At 46.6% G+C, this 21166-nt stretch overlaps 1 protein-coding gene across 2 annotated transcripts in view; it reads right to left on the bottom strand.

Annotated features, from left to right (window-relative positions):
- CSNK1G1 (casein kinase 1 gamma 1) overlaps positions 1-21166 on the bottom strand; it is a 91438-nt gene that overhangs the window by 58991 nt on the left and 11281 nt on the right. For both annotated transcript variants that reach the window (XM_064721933.1, XM_064721934.1), the window contains exon 2: positions 13377-13484. The gene's annotated coding sequence lies outside the window, so the exon portion shown is untranslated. The remainder of the gene's footprint in view (positions 1-13376; positions 13485-21166) is intronic.

The raw sequence follows: 21166 nt of genomic DNA, 5'->3' as shown, positions 1-21166 counted from the left end.
AGGATACATCTCTGCTGGCAAAACAGGCTGTGAAAGGCCACAAAAGATCAGGTTGCAGCAGAAATATGTATTTATAGGGATGCTACAGAGGAAATGAGGAAAAACCTGCCAGCAGCAAAAGCTCTACAACAGACCCTGCAGAAGTTCTCTTCTCTGATATCCAGGCATCATAAACCTGTAGGTTTATTTTTCCTCTTAAAATACCAGGTTGTTTAACAAAAGAGAGGTGCAGATGTCCCTATACCACCCCCTTCCTTCCAGACTATGGATTTAGAAAAGAAAAATGCAAAGATGACTTCTAGACAGCCAAGTGCATCCATCACCAAGGAATAATCCACAGCACACGGATTCAGGTGCATCAGGACCCCAGCTTTACCATCCAGTGTTGAGAATCTCTAAGGTTGGAAAAGACCTCCTAGATCATCAACTCCAAGCTTTGAACAGCTTCCCAAGGAGCCTGGTGGTCAGGATACATCTCTGCTGGCAAAACAGGCTGTGAAAGGCCACAAAAGATCAGGTTGCAGCAGAAATATGTATTTATGGGGATGCTACAGAGGAAATGAGGAAAAACCTGCCAGCAGCAAAAGCTCTACAACAGAACCTGCAAAGTTCTCTTCTCTGATATCCAGGCATCATAAACCTGTAGGTTTATTTTTCCTCTTAAAATACCAGGTTGTTGAACAAAAGAGAGGTGCAGATGTCCCTATACCACCCTCTTCCTTCCAGACCATGGATTTAGAGAAGAAAAATGCTAAGATGACTTCTAGACAGCCATGTGCATCCATCACCAAGGAATAATCCACATGGATTCAGGTGCATCCATGGTGCTTGATGGATGTAGTTTGCAGTTAATGGTATCAAAGTCCTCGACAAGACCACCAGGGGAGCTCAGGCTCTGGAGCAGCCTTGGATCACTGGCAGCAACATCACTTTTCCAGATTTACAGCCTAATTTAACACAGATGCACCTCAATCATCTACGACTGTTTTATCTGCTCTGTCTGGCAGGGAAAAGCAGCACAGGGGATAAATTGCAGACAGGCTCAGACAGCCTGGAAGGACTGGTGAGCTTGGCAGCCAAACACAACTTCCCCCACCCCCAAAAGCCTTGGTAGTCTCCAAACCATGATGTGCTTTCTTCTTCTTCAGAAAGGAATGCAAATATCCAGTTTAGAGCCAAGGCAGCTTCCACAGTGTGTGTGGGGTGGGGAAGAGCCTCTCACCAGAAGAAAAATCCTTGTGAAGTTGAGGAGATGGGCCAAAGAAAACTGAAGACACCTTGATGGCAAAGGGGGGTAGAAGCTGTGCTAGTGGAACCCAGCTTGGGATAACAGGGTGCTGAGAGCCTTCTGGCCCTGTCCAAAGTGAATCCAACAGGTATTTGTGTTTCCCCTATGGAAGGACACATTCCTCTCAAGTGCCATCCATAAAAGGTATCCATAAAAAGTGTCCTAACAGAACAGCAGTGAGGTGGGATTCAGATGCAGGGTCTTTGTATTCCAATATAAGAAAGCCCCACGTCCCCAGGCTTGGCTTGTGGTCACCTGTGGGAACAGGCTGTCCCCTCTCTGTCCCATCAATACCAATCACTTCCAAAAGCTGAGGACAAACAAGCAGAACGGTTCCTTTGCTGCCTCAGCTCAAAATGACACCAAACTTCTGCTAAGTCTCTTACCAGCTCCTAAAATGATCTTCAGACAGCACTGGTTAGACCCAGGATCAGCCTCTGGTGCTCAAATGGCTCAGGAGACAGGAAAACATCTGGACTCTCACAGCACTGAGAACCTGAACATGCTGCAAGGGCTCTCTCAGTGTCCAAATGTGCACCACAGAGCAGCAAAGCCTTGGAGAAGATTCCACTTCCATGCAACAGGAATGAAGTTATGAGGGTGCACCAGAAGGAGGTGGCTTCAGAAAGGGGATTTTCACACCAGTACCTAACTCAGTGAGATGGTTTGGGCACAATTCAGCCTGGCTCAGGTGGGTCCTGCAGGGATGAACAGCAGCCACCATCCAAAGCTCCTGTAGCTGTAGGAGACTGTGCATCCACATCCTCCTGTGATTCCAGGGATGACCCCACAGTAACTCCAGTGTTCTTCACCACCACACAGCCTCACACAAAGAGAGGATGAAAAGGCAAGAAGGGTGCAGTGGGTAGAAGTCCCAAGTACACTCTGCAGCTGAACTTTAAGTCCTGGCCTGGCAGGCAAAGCCCAAACACCCCACAGCAAACAGGGAAGAGTCTGTGTCATTCCACCCCACAGACTCTTGATGGTGCCCAACAGACCTCATTCAAGGCTGCTCATCACTAAAAACTCCTTGTAAGAGCTGGGTAATAAACTGGAAACATGGTGATGTAAGAGCTGGAACAGCAGCACTTCTTAAAAAATAGCAATGGTGATGCCACCAGGAGAGAGAAGGAGTGTATTAAGGGAAAACACAAGAAAATCTGAAAGTCCATGATTTAATTGACATGTTTTTTCCTTTCAATGCCTGAACTTTACCTTCTCTTTTGTGCCTTTTCCAGCAGATAAGGAGAGAGGAGCAGACCACACTATCTCTTCATATAATGAGACATTTGGCAGGAATTTGACTGACATCACCTACATATTTTGTTTGCAATTAAACCATGTCTTGAAGAGGAAACTTTGTACCTGAGACCTACACAGGGAGAGAAATCTGCCCCAGCCTTTTATGGGCTGCTTTTTTGGAGGTGAATTGCTGTCAGATGGGGGTGACTGACCATTCACCTGCTTAGGAACCATTCACCTGCTTGTGAGGCTTAGAGCACAAGGGAGCTGGGAAGGTAAGAACAACCCCTAAGTAATAAATCCTGCTAATTTAGGCTAATAAATCAATGTTTCAGCCTAAGCAATGCTGTTGTCAGCACCCTGATTACTTGCCACCGCTGTTTTGGGAGAGGAAGGTTTTTATTGGGATAGATAATTAAAAACTGCCAGAATTTGATATTTAAGGCACTGCTACACTCAAAGCCTGAAACCTTCTACAGCAATCCCCTTCCTGGTATGGGACTATAAAAACTGCATGATGTCAAAACAAGCTGTCCCACCCCAAAACCCACCTATCCCACAGGGCAGCATCCTTATGGCACATAAAGAGCCATCATTTCCTTCCTCTCTGATAAGACTCCCTGTATCTCCCAGATCTCCCAGCTCCGTGTCCTGATGAGGCAGCTCAGCTGTCAGAAGGATTTGGATTACCTGTGTGACTGAAAGGTGCTGGGAATTACATCCAGACCAAGCAAAATACCCCCTGGAGAAGCACAACCCCCTTGCAGGCAGGCCAGAAGATGTTTAGACCTGACTCTTGCCTTTTAAATTTTCATTTCTTATCATTTATCTGTCTTCATTTATTTCTAAAAGAAGCAAAGGTCGCTCTGTTTGCTGGCAGGAGGAGCTGCCTCCTCCCCAGTGCAAGGTCCAGTCCTGGTTACTGGTCTAATTCTGTGCTGGTGGCTACACCCACACAAACACCATCAGCCCCATAAAAATCTGCACTTCCTCACAAGGGCAATTAGGCACTGTGATCCCAAAATACATAGGCAAACAGTTGCATTTGTTCAAAAAACAAAATGCTTCTGGCAAGGAAGTGGCCCATGGCACCTGCCCGCAGGGGGAGGCCAAGCAGGAGCCACCAACACTCCAGGAGCAGCCATGTGGCTTTAAAAAATCATAATATTTGAAGGTTTGTGCTGTTGGTTGGTTTTCTGCGTTTTTTCTTCCTCAAATTTGGAGCTGTCAGCTCCTTAGAAGTCTTCACACACTGGATGAGGATTTCAGCTCCTTCCAGGTGTGCTAGGAAGCACCATCCCACACCTGTTATTCTTCTACCTGTGCTTTCACAGGTGCAGCTTCTTTGTAAAATGATGCCAAGATGAGGTCCATGTGCTCCATCAGCAGAGATGGAGTTTCTGCACTGGGATTCCTGCAAAGCCATTGCACACACCAGAACACGTCTGGGTGGCACATGCAGCACCAGAGATTGCAACAAACACGCTCTGGTTTCTCACAGTGATGGTCTGGAGAAGCTTCAGAGACATCTTCTTGCCAATACCCATCCAGGTCTCACATGGGCATCACCAAGGTCATCAAATTTCCCTCCTCGAGCTCACAGTAAAAGGAAAAAATTAAATTTGTGAAAGATCAGCCTGGTTAAGACACCACTGTCCCTTCTGAACACAGGCTGGCAATCAGAGGTGGTCAGACATCACCTGCCTTTGCACAATGTGCCCAAGAGGGTCTTAATGCCTACAAGGACATCTGCAACCCCCCAAATCCCTGCATAGCAAGAAAAATACCATGGAGCTGTGCTAGGGGTGGGTTAGGTTGGATATTAGGAAAAATTTCTTCCCCCAGAGGGTGGTGGGGCACTGAACTGGCTCCCCAAGGAATGGTCTTGGCCCCAAGGCTGCCACAGCTCAAGGAGGGTTTGGACAATGCTCTCAGGGATGTGGGATTATTGGGGTGTCCTGTGCAAGGCCAGGTGTTGGACTTGATAATCCCGTGGGTCCCTTCCAACTCAGGATATCCCATAAGCTATTATGATTTTTCTAGTCACAAGCAGTAACTCCAAAGCCATATCCAGCTTCAACAGCACATTTATTTTCATTATAAAGCCAAATTGTGGGAATGCTGCTGTGTTAAGGTCATGGCAGTGGATTTAATTCATGTCAGCTGCTGTCACTGACACTGATAACCCTTTATGTGCATCTCAGCACGGTGTCACTGCCTGGTGCTTATCTGACAGGTCAATCAAAGGCACTTCAACAGTGAGTGAACACCTGAGCTCCCTCTCGGAGGTCACCTTGCTGTTTTGGTTACATCCATTACAATCTGTGCCAGAAGAGCTTTACCCTGGAGCTCCTCAATGCCCCAAAGGAGGGACACTGGATTATCAACACATGGAGGGCATGGTGGCAGGAACAGGCAGCGCTGACACAAACCTTCAACCTCACAGTGCATCCCTGGAGCAACGTCAGCTCGAGGGAGCAGCCTGTAAACCAGCAGGGAAATCAACTGAAGGGATGGCTCAGTTTCACAGAGGTAATTTCACATGACAACTCTTCCTGCTTCTCTCCTTTCCCTCCTGGTAAGGACTTTGCACAGTTCACGGCCTGGCTCCGTTTGCTCTGAACTCCAGACGTGCCCATGTAAAGGGAATATGGTGCCAAAACAAACAAATCTTCCACCCACTTGTGGTCCAGCAATCCATTAGGAAGGAAAGACAAGGCACACACCACTAAAACTATAAATACCCACCAGTATGGACAAGAGTGAAGGCTTGTGGTTAACAAAAAGAAGGATTTTGTTGCAGTCCTCAAGGCATTAGACTTGTATTTGAGACTCCTGTTTCAGAAGTTTCCAGCTCTCTCCTGTGTTTATGGACTGGCTTGGGTTGGAAGCTCAGTTTGTTCCACCCCCTGCCATGGGCAGGAACACTTCCCACTATCCCCAAGGTGCTCCAAGCTCCATCCAACCTCACCTTGGGCACTGCCAGGGCCTCCCCACCCTCAGGACCCAAAATTCCTTCCCAATATCCCATCCATCCCTGCCCAATGGCAGTGGGAGCCATTCCCTGTGTGCTGTCCCTCCATCCCTTGTCCCCAGTCCCTCTCCAGCTCTCCTGGAGCCCCTTCAGGCCCTGCCAGGGGCTCTGAGCTCTCCCTGGAGCCTTTTTGAGATGAGCACAGTTTGGTGCAGAGAGATTATAAAACACCTTATGCACTCCCTGGATTAGCAATGGGAGAAACTGAAGCCAATGCCCTGCAAGAAAACCATGAAAGAAATGCCCTGAACAAGGAGTGATGGTCAGAGCAAGTTCTGGAGCTGGAGGAGAAAGCTGTTTATTCTACCTCTCACACTCATCTGGACTTCAGAGTTGAGTTTATCTTTTAAAATGAAGCAGAGATGCCACACAGGTACTTAGAGAGATGCAAATCCTGATGACAGCATTGCTTTATCCTGCACTGCATGGCCCTGGACTAATCACAGCTGGCACATTTCTCCACACTGAACCCCAGCACTTGTTTCACAGGCAGTAAATTCACTGAGCAGAGACACAACACCTTTCCCACCCTGTTAGCTTTAAAACCATCATCTAAAACAAGACATGGGGGGCTGTCCCATGCAGGACTTGCCTCCAAACCATGGGAGAAGCCAGTTACTGCTGAGCCTCTCTGCCCTCTGAGAGGCACAAATCTCCCATTTAAATCCTTCCCCATCACCAAATCTTCACTGAAATACAGGCTGAGCTCCAAGAATCCTCTGCTGGAGGATTCTGCCTCTCTCAACCACAGATCCCCTTTAGGTGCTATCTTAAACTGTATTTCCAAGAGTAATTACTCCATTACAGCACCTGTTCCCCCCCATGCCAGCAACATGACCTTGAGAAAACTGGAAAAATGAGCCCAATTCTTCTGCCTACAAGGCAGTTCTTCCACAAGGAGAGGCAGCACCTCTTGATCACATCTCTAGACAACAGCCCAGTACTTTAGGCACTTTTTCAAACATTGTTTTTGTGGTTTGAAAACCAAAAATGGCTCTGTGCTCAGCCCTTTTGAATCACCACACGCGGAAGAAAATTCAGGCTATTTCCAGCTGAGTCTTCTCAGTCAGATCATGAACACAGGCAGGTGGCACAAGGGCATTCCAGATTGTTCCTGAGAAGCTGATGCCATGGCAGGGCAGGTGTGATGCACAAGCACCAGGCAGCCAAGGGGAGAGCACAGCAATGCTCTGTGTTGGAGTGAAGGACTTAAAAACCATCTCAGGACCTGCAATATCATCAATGCTGGACTGGCTTTCCCCAGCTGACTGAACTCTGGGTGAATCTGTGCAGCTCCTGTTCCCACAGCTCAGGGACAATGGGAAATGGAAAGAGGCAGCTCATCCCTCCTTGAACCTGTGACCTTCAGAGCCCACCTGAGGCCAGCCACCATCCTTGTTCACAGGAGCAGCTCCATTCCCCAGAGATGGCATCCCAGAAAAAGCAAAACTTGATACAATTTCACCGTGGCCAACTTAAACATCTGCATCAGAAAGGTCTTTTTAACCCATTTTCCATTGATAGGCAAGACAACAAGAATTGGAAGAATGCTGTTTTTTTCACAGAAACTGCCCAGATTTGATTCTCACTCACCTGGAGAAGAAAGTTTAGGTGAGAAGGAAATTGTGATATAGCAACAGTTTGGTGCAGAGAGGTTAGAAAACACCTTATGGACTCCCTGAATTAGCATCTGCCTCCTACTACACCAAATGTTAACAATTAGACCTCCCAGAACCTGAGTGCAACATTAAAATGGAAAGCAAACTCTCAACCATGCTGGTCTGGCCATCATCCCTCCCAGGCTGCATCTCAGGACAAGGAGAAGCTGCACATGGAAAAGGAAACAACCCACCTAAATATAACCAGCCCCTTGTTTGTGATGGATTATTGCTTGACCACATCTATAAAGTGCCAGTCTGATGTCCCCAAGGGACCTGGCTTCATTACCTGCACTCCCTGAAGTGATTTCCAGCCCTGCAAACCTCTGCTGCTGCTGCTTGAGGAAGAGAAGATGACAACAACCATGTGTTGGCCTGTAGAAATCACATCAGCAGCTGGCCAGGGAGGAGGCTGGAGATCCCTGGCTGCAGCTGATCTCTCCTCCTGCACAGCACAGCCTGGGAGCACTCACACCAAAGGACATCTGACAGGAACAAGAGGTGCCACTTCCAGCAGCCAGGCTCTTCTGGTGTCCCCTGAAACACCACCAGATACAGGGGAAGATGCCCAAGTATTCTTTGGCATCTCTTACACACCTGCATGCTGAGAAAATGAAAGGATTCATATGATTTTATAATTTTTTCCAGGGATTATTCCCTGGATTACTGTGATGGTGCATGTTAGCAGTGGGGTTTGTTTGTTCTAAGGAAAGTCAGTGGTAGTGTATGACAATTTTCCCAACTCACACACACATACAAAAAGCAGCTTACACCTGATCTAGGGGGTGATTAGGTACAAAACTTAGCAATCAAGCTTTAGTTTTCCTGGTGGTGGGGTTTTTTGCCAGGAAAGCAGTCAGTGAGACCAAGCCTCCAGCACAGCACAAAAATCAGCCTTCTCCACTCTGTTTACAACAGCACAAGCACAGAGTCTGGGTGTGAGTCAAAGCTCCATATGTACAGCAATCCACACACTTGTGGAATCATGGAATGGTTTGGGTGAGAAGGGCCCTTAAAGCTCATCTCATTCCAATCCCACTGGCAGGGATGCCACTCACTGTGACAGGTCCCTTCTAGATTTGATCTTAGTTTTTTAATCATCTGCAAGTGCTGAAGCTCAGAAAGAGGAGTTGAAGTGATGAGAAAAAGCACCTAATCCTTAGAATTAAAACAATTAAGTGTTTACACCTTCAGAGTCATGACCCAAAGTAAGTAAGCAGCAAGGAAACCTTCCCAGATACAAATCAGTTTATCCCAGCAACATCTTCTATGCTGTCCACAAGCACTTACAGCAGCTGCCTTCAGGTGAACCCCCAAAATGCCCCACAGCACCCCAAGGCCTGAAACAGAGCAGCTCAGGCTCCTCCAGCCCATTCCAGGGATGGGACAGACCATGAGCAGAGCATTAGCAGCTCAGCAGCCAGGCTGAGACAGGCTCAAAGCTGAAATTAGGCAAAACCAAGGTAATTCCAGCCCAGTGGAGGCTCCAGCATTGCAGTCACAGGTCAGGGTCACACCTGCCACTGCTGGCAGGGACAGGGCAGCTTCATGGGCAGAGAGCCCCATACTGGCATGGTTACAATGGGCAAGGAGAGGGGGAGCAAAGCCAGGCTTTTGGTGCCTCACTGGGGCTGAGGATGAGCGGACATGGCCTCAGTCTGTGCCAGGGGAGGTTCAGGATGGACATCAGGAGGAATTTCTCCTCAGGAGGAGTTATGGAGCATCAGAATGGGCTGCTCAGGGAGGTGGTGGAGTCACAATAGCTGGAGCTATTCAAGAAACAACTGATGGTAGGTTGTTCTAGTTCTGTTCTAGTTCAAAAGGTGGGACTGCTCAAAAGCTGGACTTCATCTTAAAGGTGTTTTCCAACCTAATTGATTCTGTAATTGTGGGATGAGATAATTCTGACTGCAGAGCTGAGCAGCCCCCAGGTTACCACACAGACATGCCTGGTACACACACACCAGATGTGTATACCCCAGTTAATATCCAGCTCCCCCAAAAGGCACCTTCCTGGTGCTCCATCCACCAAACACCCTCAGGTCCCTCTTTTTCATCTGCTCTGGCACTGGTTTGACCTCTCAGTGAGTCCAGAACTGCAGGGCTGGCTGGCAGCTGAATCCCACACTGGATTGGAATCACCCAAAATCTCACCCAGCTCCATCCCCCTGCCATGGGCAGGGACACCTTCCATGAGCCCAGAGTGCTCCAAGCCCCATCCAACCTGGCCTTGAGATACTCTCATCTCCAAAATCTTGAAAATATCTGCAGAGCTGAACTTCTCTGCTCAATCCTTACTTCTCAGGTACAGAGCTGTCACCAGTACCCCCATTACAGACCAGTAAATCTCCTCTTGAAGATCATCTATCCCATGCACACATCTGTGCCCAAACTGCACAAGAAGCAGCAAAATGGGATCAAGATATCTTTGTGGGGAAGGGAAATAGCACACAGCCCTGCCTTGATTTATGCAATCTCTGCAGACTTGGACAGTAAAACAACAGACCCAAAAATCCAGGTTGCACATAATTCACCCCTAGCAAAGAATCCCTGTGCAGTTTCCCACACAAGGTGGCCCTGGATGGACAGGACAAACCCCCAGAATGGGGATGGACACAAAAGCTGCTGAGAACTTCTTGCAGTGACCACCAGGACCACTCACCCCACTGGGTCACGCTCTTCCCCCAGCTGGAAAACTGAGGTAGGAGGGAAACTGAGGTAGGAGTTGGTTTCCCATGGAAATACAAAATAGGAAATAGTCTAGCAAAGCACAAGGTTGATCACAGAAGACCTACAGACAGCAAGATTACCACTAAATACAATTAATCCATATAGAGCTAATTGCCCAAGCAACACTAAGAGTTGTAAGACAGCTTGATCCCATCCCCCAGCTCCCAACACCACATTTATGGAAACACTAAAAACCACAGACAAGGCCTCAGAGTGCAGCACAGAAATCAGGATCCCTCACTGCTGGAATCAAACTGCAGGGCCTGCAGTGGGGTTTGAGCAAGGAAATGGAAATCACACTGGCACACAATTGTTCCGCCTCCCTGTTCGCCTTCACACATTTCTCACAGGTCAATTTTAAAGAATTAAGTCTTGTTCAGTGAAACATCTGGTGGCTGTTGCTAGAGGAAACCGACTATCTGCAACATTCGAGCAAAAATAATGAGTTACATAAAAGCCAGACGGCAGAAGCAAGGACAAGTGTTTTGCCAGTCTGTGAATCTCAGAAGCTTACATGAAACCTCATGTTTCATTTCTGGGTTAGAAAACAATGAAGTCAACTCACACACATTACAAAACTCATGAAAATCTGAGTTTTCCCTAAGTTTATGGGGATATAATTGTGCTGTATTGGAATTAACTTTCTAGCTAGAAGCTGTCCTAAAGATTTTCTGCCAACAGCATGGACAGATGAATTAACAGCTTAAAAACTGAGCATTTCAGCTTTAGGCACTTTCAGACTCAGCTCAAGACAGAACAAGCTCAAGAGTTAGAGAAGAGGGTTTTGGTCTGTCATTGTTTGAGTCAGTTTTCCTGTGCCTCATGGAAGAATATTTCCCTTTAATGCTCCAGATCACCTTCTCCTCAGGGTTCTCAGTGTCTGGAGACAACACAGAGCACTGGGCTGAACAGGAGGAGTGATTTCATGGGAGAAGCTGAGAGGAGCTCCAATGTATCACCATACAGGTCCACAAGATCAACCAGAAGCCTTTAAGATCTCAGAGCTTTGATGGGGCCTCTCCAGCTCCTCAAGTCCCACAACTGGAAGGGCAAAATTCCCAAGAACACCTCCAGCAGGCAGCTCTAACATGCTGGAATTGCACTTCACACGATGTACCTTTCTACAAATAGATATTGCTGGCTTTTTGAGGAGTGCTCAAGCACTTAAATAATCCAGAAGCCTGATGGATGACTAATACAACTAGAAAGCTCCATGCACAAAATGAAATTTAGGCTTCCCCACATTGCCAGGGCTGCTCTCAGGATGCAAGCAGGGTACAGAGGAGGCACCCATGGCCCTCACAGGTGTATCCCTGATTTTGGACATCAGCTTGAGGCTGCAGCTGCCGTTGCTCTTGTTCATTTGTGCCATCCAGGAAAAGAAAAATTTGCACCTAAGGCCAAATTCCTCAAGCTGGACGTGGCTGAGTGAGCACACTGAGGTCACTAAGGCAGGGCCAAGAGCCAGCTCCTCACTCACACGTGTCTTTAAATATTAAATTAAAACATACAGAAAGATTAAAGGAGGCAGGAACAGGAAACAAGCTTCACCCAAGTGAAAAAGCATGCTAGGAACACAAATCTTGAGATATAGGTGTATCTGAGGCAAAAAACTTGCAAACATCCTAGACATCTTACAGAAAAACAAGCCATTGACTTCAGCTCCAAATAAATCCTCCACAATATCACAACAGCAAAGCTTTAGGCTGCAGGGGCTTCTCTTTGAGAAAAAATAATGTGAAAGAAGGCCCAGGCAGATGACACAGCCTCTGCTGGGCTCACAGGAGATATTAAAGCACTGCACCAGCCTGAACTGCTCAAACTAAACACTTTTCAACAATTAATGACACTCCTACTACTGTCACCAAAAATAGACAAATTGGTTTTAGGGAATGAAGCTGCAAAAAAAAATTGAGATACAATATCAAGCAAAATTGGAAGCAGATTTCTGCTCCAGGCTGGAAGCTGCTGAGAGGGTGAAACTGTGGCACATCCACCGTGCCCCCCCTGCCCCCAGCTGAAATTACCAAAAGGCAAGAACTCATCAAACTTTCTACAGAGAAAATTCTAAATGGAAATTACAATTTTAAAAGAATTTGTTTTGTTGAATCACTTTGAAAAAAATAGAAACAAATTCCCAAAGGATGCTGCACAATTATGGCCCTAAACAAAACATCCCAATGACTTAATCAGGATCACTGAGTCTGCACAGAAAAAAATTGTTTATCAGACATAAATGCCTTTTCAGAAGTCCAGAAAGGGAACTCTGGTGCCAGTTTCAGCCTTCATGTAAACCCCAAAAATCCTTTGTGCCAAGCAGGACTTGCACTCCCTAAAGGGCACCACCCTCACCAAACCAGAACACTCACTGGTTTATTCTCATGAAATCCAGGGATCTACCCCCACTGCAACCAGTCCAACACTCCCACCTACAAATACTATTCCATTTGATTTCTGGAGAGGAAAATTTTCCCAACAACTTCAGTTTTGAATTATCTGCTCATTCCATAGGTGAGCTGTTAGAGATTAGATAACCTGGCCATTACTTTGTTTGTCACACAAACAAACTTACACACACAACACAACAACTCTGCTCTGAGTTCACCACAGGAGACTCTGGACTCTCCCTGCCTTTAATCCAGCCCAATTTCCTTGTTAGTCACTGACAAGCAACACTGCAGCACCTACTTCTCAGCTCCACACGTGTCTTTCTAAAAATAATGCCAGGGAAAGGAAATCAGGGATGTAAGTTCCCAGATAAGTTACCTCAGATGAAAAATGCTGACAAAACTGAGAGGAAAAAAAAGAACAAAATGGAAATAAGGAATAAGAATTGAACAACTTACATTTGGGTCTCTAAGCATCCTTTCATAGGCTTGGTAGGTATTTTATTGATAATCCAGATAAAATACTGGATTTTTAGTGTCTTGCCTTTTATAGAGAATCAGTGAATCACAGAATGGTTTGGGTTGGATGGGAACTTAAAGCTTAGCTTGTTCCACCCCCTGCCATGGAGGGACAACTTCCACTATCCCAGGGTGCTCCAAGCCCTGTCCTGGCCTTGGGCACTTCCAGGGATGGGGCAGCCCCAGCTGCTCTGGGCACCCTGTGCCAGGGTCTCCCACCCTCACAGGGAACAACTTCTTTCTTGTATTTAACCTAAATTTCCCCTATTTTAGTTGGAAGTCATTCTCCCTTGTCTTGTTCTGGATAAACAGTCTTTCTCCAGCTTCCCTTCAGATCCTGGAAGGTTCTCTGAGGTCTCCATGCAACCTTTCCTTCTCCAGGCTGAACAGCCTCAGTTCTCCCTGCCTCCACAAGGGAGGTGCCTCCTATCAAATACAGGTGAGTTTGGGTTTTTAGGAATGCCTATTTGAGCTCCAAGCTAGGACACTGCAGCACATCAAAGGCATGTGGCACTCACCAGCTGATGTGTAATTCACTTCTTAGGCTTGTTATCCAAAATCACAGGGCAGGGAGTGCTGGGGCACAGGAGCAGCAGGGCAGCCAGGCACTCATATCTGTACCAAACCTGGGAAGGAAGAAAACACACTTTAGGAAGTCTCCATGCCACAGCTGACACCAGTGACTTCCAATCTTATTGTATTCTGCTTAAAAACAAAAAAGGCATTGTTTGGTTTCAGCTGGATATGGCAGCATTCAAGTATGGGGATGAAACAGAGCCAAACCCCACTGCTCATAGGAAAATCATTCTCTTTACCCTATGTCAGGGCAAACTCAAAGCTTTCCATGCAATAAATAATGTGAATGTCAGTGAGTTCTTTAAAAATACATCTTTCTGTCTCTTCAGTAATTGGAGGGTTGGTTTTTGGTGAACTGTGCTTCCCCACCTTGGCAAACAGGTTCCCAAACCTGAACTGCCCTGACGCAGAGTGCCCGGGCTGGCTCCATCTCCTGCCCTGCTCCAGGCACCTTGGTCAGCAGCAAGCACAAGGGGTTTTTGTTTGTTTGCGACTTTCTTCCTTAAAAACCACCCTCCAAACAGTGATTTCTGAGGGGGAGTGCACTGTAAGACACACGTGGAAGTCAAACTGAAATGAAACTATTTCTGGGTAACTCTGCCCAGAGCAGCCAGAGACAGCCTGTTCTGTTCTGCACTCAGAACTTGGGCATGTAATGCTCTTTGGAAGAAAACACATGGAGAGTGCTAACAAAAATGAAAATTTTAAAAAGCAACTTTGAGTTCTGACTGTCATCTAAAGAAGATCCTTCTGAAACACCACAGGAGATTCCCTTACACAGGCTACAAGCAACCAGCTCTCCAAGGAGTATTCCAAGCTAGGTTAGCAGTTTTATCCTTATTTTTCCAACTGTTGTGGCAAGGTAACAGTAAAGGTCCATATTAATAACTTAAAACAGAGGGTGTTTTTGCTTTCTCCAACATGAAATGCAAGACAGACTGAAGCCACTGTGGCTGTGCTGCTGAGTGACAGCCCTTTGACTGAATTTGGTGTCCAGCTCTGACCTGTGCTTTCAGGAGTTGTGGTCAGTGCAGCCCAAGTCACACCCGTGCCCTTCTGATGTTCATGGTTTCTGTCCCCTAGAAGCCTGGAGGATTGCTCAGTGGGGTTTGTAGCAGACTTTGAAAGTCCTCACGAGCTCCCAACAGCTGTCATTAATTAATCCTGCTCTGCAATTATCCAGCACCAGCTTCAGAATGAAGCCAAGCACCATTGTGAGGAACACATACCTCTACTCCAGTGTACAAGCAGTGACACTCACTCCTCACAAATGAAAAGGTATTAGGGAGCTGAATGGAGCCCTCAATATAAAATTTACTGTGAAGCATTTAAGGCCATCTTTTGTTCTACTTTATTTGACCAGGTCAGAGGCTGCAGCAAGGAAGAACCAGCCAAACTTGTACCAAACCAACCAAGACCTCAAAGAAAGGGAAAACAAGCACCTATTCACAGGAAAGCAGAGATTGCAGCTTTATTCAGTCACTTGTCATCCACTCCTGGGCAAAAAACTGGAACATCCCATTAACATGACAGTCCACATACTTAAATGCTGAACACCCTTTTAGCTCTGCTGTCTTGCACTTGGAACATGTCCTACTTAAACTTAGAAAACCAAAAGCTGTGCATAAAAATTCCAGATGGGTTCATTCCTCAGTTTCCTTACACCCATCCCAATGTTTGGTGGTGACTCCAAACAAGGAAGCAGAACAGAAGACTCTATTTATAATGCACTCCATGGTACAATGATTCACTTGAGGAATAAAGGTAAATAAATCATCTCCTGCCATCCTAAGGTTCAGGTTTGAACCAGGGGTTAGGCATTATTCACGTTCTGCTCAAAGAACAAGACGACCAGCACGTTACAGAGGATCAAAGTGTAATGTGGGAAAATCCCCGTGCCAGTCTGACTCTGCCACTTCCTACTGGCAAGGCCAAGTGGCAAAACCCATCCCCACCTCATCCAAGACCTCTTTTTAACAGATCTTTTGATCTGAAGCACAGCAAACATGACTCCCACATTCACACTGATGTGACTCCAGCATCTTGAGGTTCCAAATGCAGAGCTTGGCGTCCATCCTTTCCCTGGCCACACACACAGAAATCCTGACCTTGTTAAACATGGCCAGGAACCTCGTTTAGCTGCAAGCATGGCATGTAGCAGAAGGGCACCTCTGGCAATGGTTAGCAAGTGAGAATATGTGGAGAGCCCTGTTAGAGCACCAGTTTATCATGGGAACAAGCTCCAGCCTCTCCCTTTCCATCCAGCCTTGATGTCCAAAGCCTGACATTGTAGAGAATCCAGGGACCACATCTCTGGGTGAAGGGAAGAATAAGGCAGAATGAAGAATGACAAAAGAGGAAACCTGAAATTATGACTGGCAAGTGGGTCCTTTTCTAGCTCTTGACAAATAATTAACCCTTTTTGCACTTAATTAGCATCTTCGGACACTGAGCCCATTTCCTGTGACATGTCCTAGCATGGCCAGCTCCAGAGAGGCCTCAGGCCCAGAGACACACACCTGGAGCTGAACAGGCCCTGATGTTTTACAGCCATGCAGGATCCTTCCACGAGGATGCCTTCCTTTGTACCAGGCACTTCAGCAATAAGTTACTGATTTTCCAGAGTGCCAAAGGGCAGGAGGACATGAAGCAGTCAGGGCTGTGGAGCTGGGCATGGGTCCCACACACCTGTATTCAGGAGAACACCCCCTGTATCAGTCAAGAGAGCCACAGCAAAGTGGTCTGTTCCCAGCACAGGGCCAAATGCTGCTCACCTGAGGAAGATGTTCTTTACTTCTCCCAGGTGAGGCACTGGAACAGAGAGATTGTGGACTCTCCATCCCTGGAAGTATCCAAGGCCAGGTTGGACAGGTCTAGTGGAAGGTGTCCCTGCCCATGGTAGGGGCAGAATGAGATAAGCTTTGAGGGCCCATTCAACCTAAACCATCATCTGAATATCACAGAATCACTGGCTGGAGAATCCACAAAGACCCCAAAAACCTTTTGAGCTGTCAGTGTGAGAGAACAGGGCTCCACCAGAAGCTTTAAGCCTTGCTGGTTATTTTCCACATTACTTTTCAAAGCAAGGAGCAGATGAGAAGTTTGTTTCAGCTCCAGATAAAAACTAACATCCTTGAGGGCATGGTGTGAAAAGCCAGCATTTGCTACCTAGAGAACACAACCAGGTCTTCATCTCCTCCAGGGATCAGGGAAATCCTTGGCAGCCTGAGCCAGGAGGACATGACTCCTGCCACAGCAGAGAAATTACTACAAATCCACTTCTCCATAGCTCTCCATGGAAGCTGGTACACAGACAGTTTTTGGATCTTTCATCCTTCAGTTCATTATTATTTTATTACCAGTTAGCAGCACAAAACTCAGGGTAGCACTTTGAAAAAGCTTCTCATCTTTAGGCTGGAGGTGTTTGTACTCTTCCCAAATTAAAGCACAAGAACAATATTCAAATTCCAACCCAATGGACACTGCCCTGCTCCAAAGTGTTCACAAAGTGTTCATACCACTGAGCACAGCAGAACAAAAATCCTGTTCCCACCAGTATCAGATGATGGAACACAACCTCAAGAGCCAACGTGATGCTCCAGCCCTTGCATTGAGCTCAGACCATGAGAACCTGGCTCAGCAGTGCCCAGGATGTGTAAATCTCCAGAAACAAGTGACTTATCTGAAAAGCAACCCATCAGTCCTGGATCAGTGGGGGTTCACAAGAACAGACTCTCAATCAAAGCATTCCACACTGATATGGAAAAATACAAGGTGTCTGCAGACCACGTCTGGTGTGTGGTAAAGCCTCTCCAGGACACCTCAACTCTGCCAGACAGCTTCAGCATAAACCTTAAATACATGAAGCTGAGTCAGGGGAGGGTTAGGTTGGATATTAGAAGGTTCTTCCCCCAGGGGTGGTCAGGCACTGAACAGGCTCCTCAGGGCATGGTCACAGCTCAGGGAGCTTTTGGACAGCACTCTCAAAAAGTGGGTGGGAATCAGTCCAGCTGATAGGGTGGGATTGCTGGGGTGGCTGTGCACACCAGGAGCTGGATTGATGAGCCCTTTCAGACCTCATGTCACATCCTCCAAGAGGCAAAGAGGTGAACCAAAGAACAGGGCACAGCTAGCTTGGAAGAGCACCCACACAGACATGTTTGGGAAGGGAAGGAAGAGAGTAAGAATATTATGCATTTTCTCACTTCCAGTGGTTTGTATTTCTGGGCCTCCCCAAGCCAGTTTGGGCACCTGAATGTTCTGGGTGTGATTGTTAGGGCTGTCCTGTGCAAGGTGATGGACTTTGCTGGTCCTGGTGGGTCCCTTCCAACCCAGGCCATTCTGCAGTTCTACAGAGAACACTCAGTGCAGCCTCTTGGTGAGTGTGTCCAGTTCTTCTCCAGACTCTACACAAAGTTTTTGCAGCCACAGCAGTCCCTGGCTACCTGAACAATATCTGAGCTCACCTCCTGTCAGCTCCATTAAACCCTCTCTGGACCTCATGGCAGCAGGAGGGACTGTCCTGCCACATGCACCCTGATGGCTCTGTGACCTGACCCTCGAGTGGCAGACAGGTCTAAACAACAAATCTTGGCAGAAGGGAAAGAGACATGAACTTTGGCTGCACACGCTCAATAAACAGCATTTGCTGTGAATAAATCAGTGACATCATCTGCTGGTTATCAGCAGATATCAAAACCAGCAGAGCAGCAGCGAAGCAGAAAGGACCTCAATGACACATTAAGGCTGTCTGCCCTCAAAACATGAAATGTAGCAGGGTCAAAAGGGGAAAAGTCATACATTGTTGAGTAGATTTTGCTGCCTTTTTGTCAAAACCAAACACATTCCACGCCTGAGGAAGAGCTGGACAGAAAGATGAATGCCTTCATGACTGCACTTGAAGCAAAGCTCCTGCTGGGACTCAGTAATTTGCAAATTCCTCCCTGAATACACCCCAAAGCTGATATCTGCATTCATTCTGCTCAGCTGAAGCAAGAGAGTCAGCCTTTATCCCACACTGTACTTGGGCACTGCTCAGAACAGCCTTTATCAGCTCACACCAAGGTAAAAAAATAAAATCATACAAACCTGTGGCTCACAAAACCCATTTGACATCTCTCTCCCAATTCCCTTAACTCATGAGCAGCCTGCATACCTCCAACAGAGCAAGGAAATGCTGCAAACAGGTCTAGATCTCAATTCTGTCTTTACAAAAGGAAAATTGCAAATGTTCTTGGAGTTACCTAATGCCATCCTGTGACAACGTTCACAGGGGTTTTCGGATGAGGGAAGAGACGGAGATTTGACTCCATGTTTCAGAAGGCTTGATTTATATTTTATGATATATATTACATTAAAACTATACTAAAAGAATAGAAGAGAAAGGTTTCATCAGAAGGCTGGCTAAGCTAAGAATAGAATAGAAAGAATGATAACAAAGGCAGCTGGCTCAGACTCTTGTCCGAGCTAGCTGGGCTTTGATTGGCCATTAATTATAAACATCTAAGATGGGCTAATCAAAGATCCACCTGTTGCATTCCACAGCAGCAAACCATTGTTTACATTTTGTTCCTGAGGCCTCTCAGCTTCTCAGGAGGAAAAATCCTAAAGAAAGGATTTTCCATAAAAGATGTCTGCGACACCATCCCAGCACATGAAGGTTTGATATTCTCAGTAAGCTGCCTGTCCCTAACACATAACAGGGGCCTACACTTCATTAACAGCAAAATACTGAAGGCTTCCAAACTGATGCTAACCACCTTTGTGATCAAAAGGAACAGAGCAGTGCCTCAAATAATACAAGAATAAAAAAATCAGAGAAAACATGAAGGCAACTTCAGGTAGAGTCCACTTGCAACACGGGAATATCATGGAATGGGATTCTTTAAATCTTTTAACTCATCAGGAACAGAGGCCTGCTTATTCTAAATCAAATTTCATGATATTTTCCCTGCCTGTAGCTGAGGTAGCCCAGCATGGAGCTGCTCTGTGTGCTTCCAGCAGCAATCACTCCATGGGATGTGGTTTGGTGTCACCTCAGCCTGGGAGCACAGAGATGTGGCAGCTCAGCTGAGCACTCTCATGAACAAAACTCTAATTTATCCTTCCAGTGTGAGCCTCTGCTCCCAAACCCTGACCTGCCTGGTACAGCTTCCAGAGCCTGAACCTCCAACAGGGAAAGCCCACCCAAGGAGTATTTTACTTTTCACTTTGAGATGATTTAACCTTTCCCCCTGCAGCAGCTGCAGATACTGTGCAAGGAACAGTGGTCTGGGAGAAGGAGAGAGTGTGGCTCAGGGAAACACAAGCACATTTTTTAATATGAAACATCTGCTTTTTACTCTTTTTTATGGCAAAGAAATGGAGTTTTTCCCTTTTGGCTTCCCCTGCAGCAAAAACAGAGGGTAACCCACAACAGCACCCAGCAAGGGTCTGGGTGCCTTGAGTTCACAGAGAAGGGTCAAAACTGAGCATCCACCTTGACTAAACATTGAGTTATGAAAAATATTTAAAAGTGAGAATTTGAACCCTCACTATCTTATGGAAAAAAGCTTTGAGGAAGACTCTGCTCACAATCTGCCCCAAGTGCTCTACACAGCACTCACTCACCTTACATCCTCCTCTGAAGCACACAGCATGCAGCTCACACACTCTCTATTACCATTATCACACTGCACTTTGCTCATATTTTGTATTATTATTATTACTTTCTTCTTTTCCAAGGATCCCTTTATGGGTTACATGAATCACACAGGTAATATCCTTCTGTCATCTGCACAAGAAATGTCACCACTCCCAGAGCCTCTGGGAAGAAGAAGGACAGAGCCCTCCTAAGTTTAAAGTCACACTAAATGGCATTTGCTGTCAGCCATGGCCAAGTTCACACTCCAGGTCTCAATCTCAACCCAGACCATTGTGCAGTAATACTTTAAATAAATAAGAATAATAATAAAAAAACCCTTGAAAATAATCCCCTCTAGTCTAAGGAATTTTCCTGCAAGATCCCTTTGATTCACATCTGAAGAAGAGCTGCTTCAGTTCTTCACATCCTTTTGAAGAGAGGATAACAGAGCTGCTGGAGCACTCGCTGCTCCCAACCTGCACAGCAATGATGATTTGCTCCACATTTCCCCCTTACTACATGGGATTACTCAATCATTAACAGACTCTTGATTTAGTGCTCTTTCAGCTCATAGCCCTCTCCAGACCTAAGCACAAGCCAGGAACCCAAATGCAGATATTTAAGATCCTGTTTCCTCACTGGAGAGAACCAGAGAGCTCATCACACACTCAGGTGACACCATGGCTCTCTAAAGAGAGGGAGCAACACTAAATTAACCTATTAACACTAAATTAACTCCATTCCTCAGGGCCTCTGCTGCTGCTCCTCAAGTTTTTAGGAGACCTCAGGTTTCTTGCTGTTTCTGGTTCTCCTCCTCCATGTGTGAAGCCCACAACAACCCAGAGTGCCCCAAAAACTGGGGAGATGCCTGCAGCCTAGAACTGACCCCAGGATGAAACAGCAGCTCTGAAGGAAAACCCACAGGTGATCTCTGGACCACGGAGTAACCAAGGAGCTGCAGGAACCCCCAGGGGCTTCTCCCCTTATCACAGCCACTGCTGAGCCAGTCTAACTCACCACAGCAACAGGAGAAAGCCAACCCAACAATACCTGGAGAGCTCTGTGCCAGGTTGGAAACTCAGGGCAGTTCAGGAACAGGTTTGACAAGCA

This window comes from Zonotrichia leucophrys, chromosome 10 (genome assembly GCF_028769735.1).
Source record: "Zonotrichia leucophrys gambelii isolate GWCS_2022_RI chromosome 10, RI_Zleu_2.0, whole genome shotgun sequence".
NCBI lineage: Eukaryota > Metazoa > Chordata > Aves > Passeriformes > Passerellidae > Zonotrichia > Zonotrichia leucophrys.
This window is presented reverse-complemented; position numbering and strand designations above follow the sequence as displayed.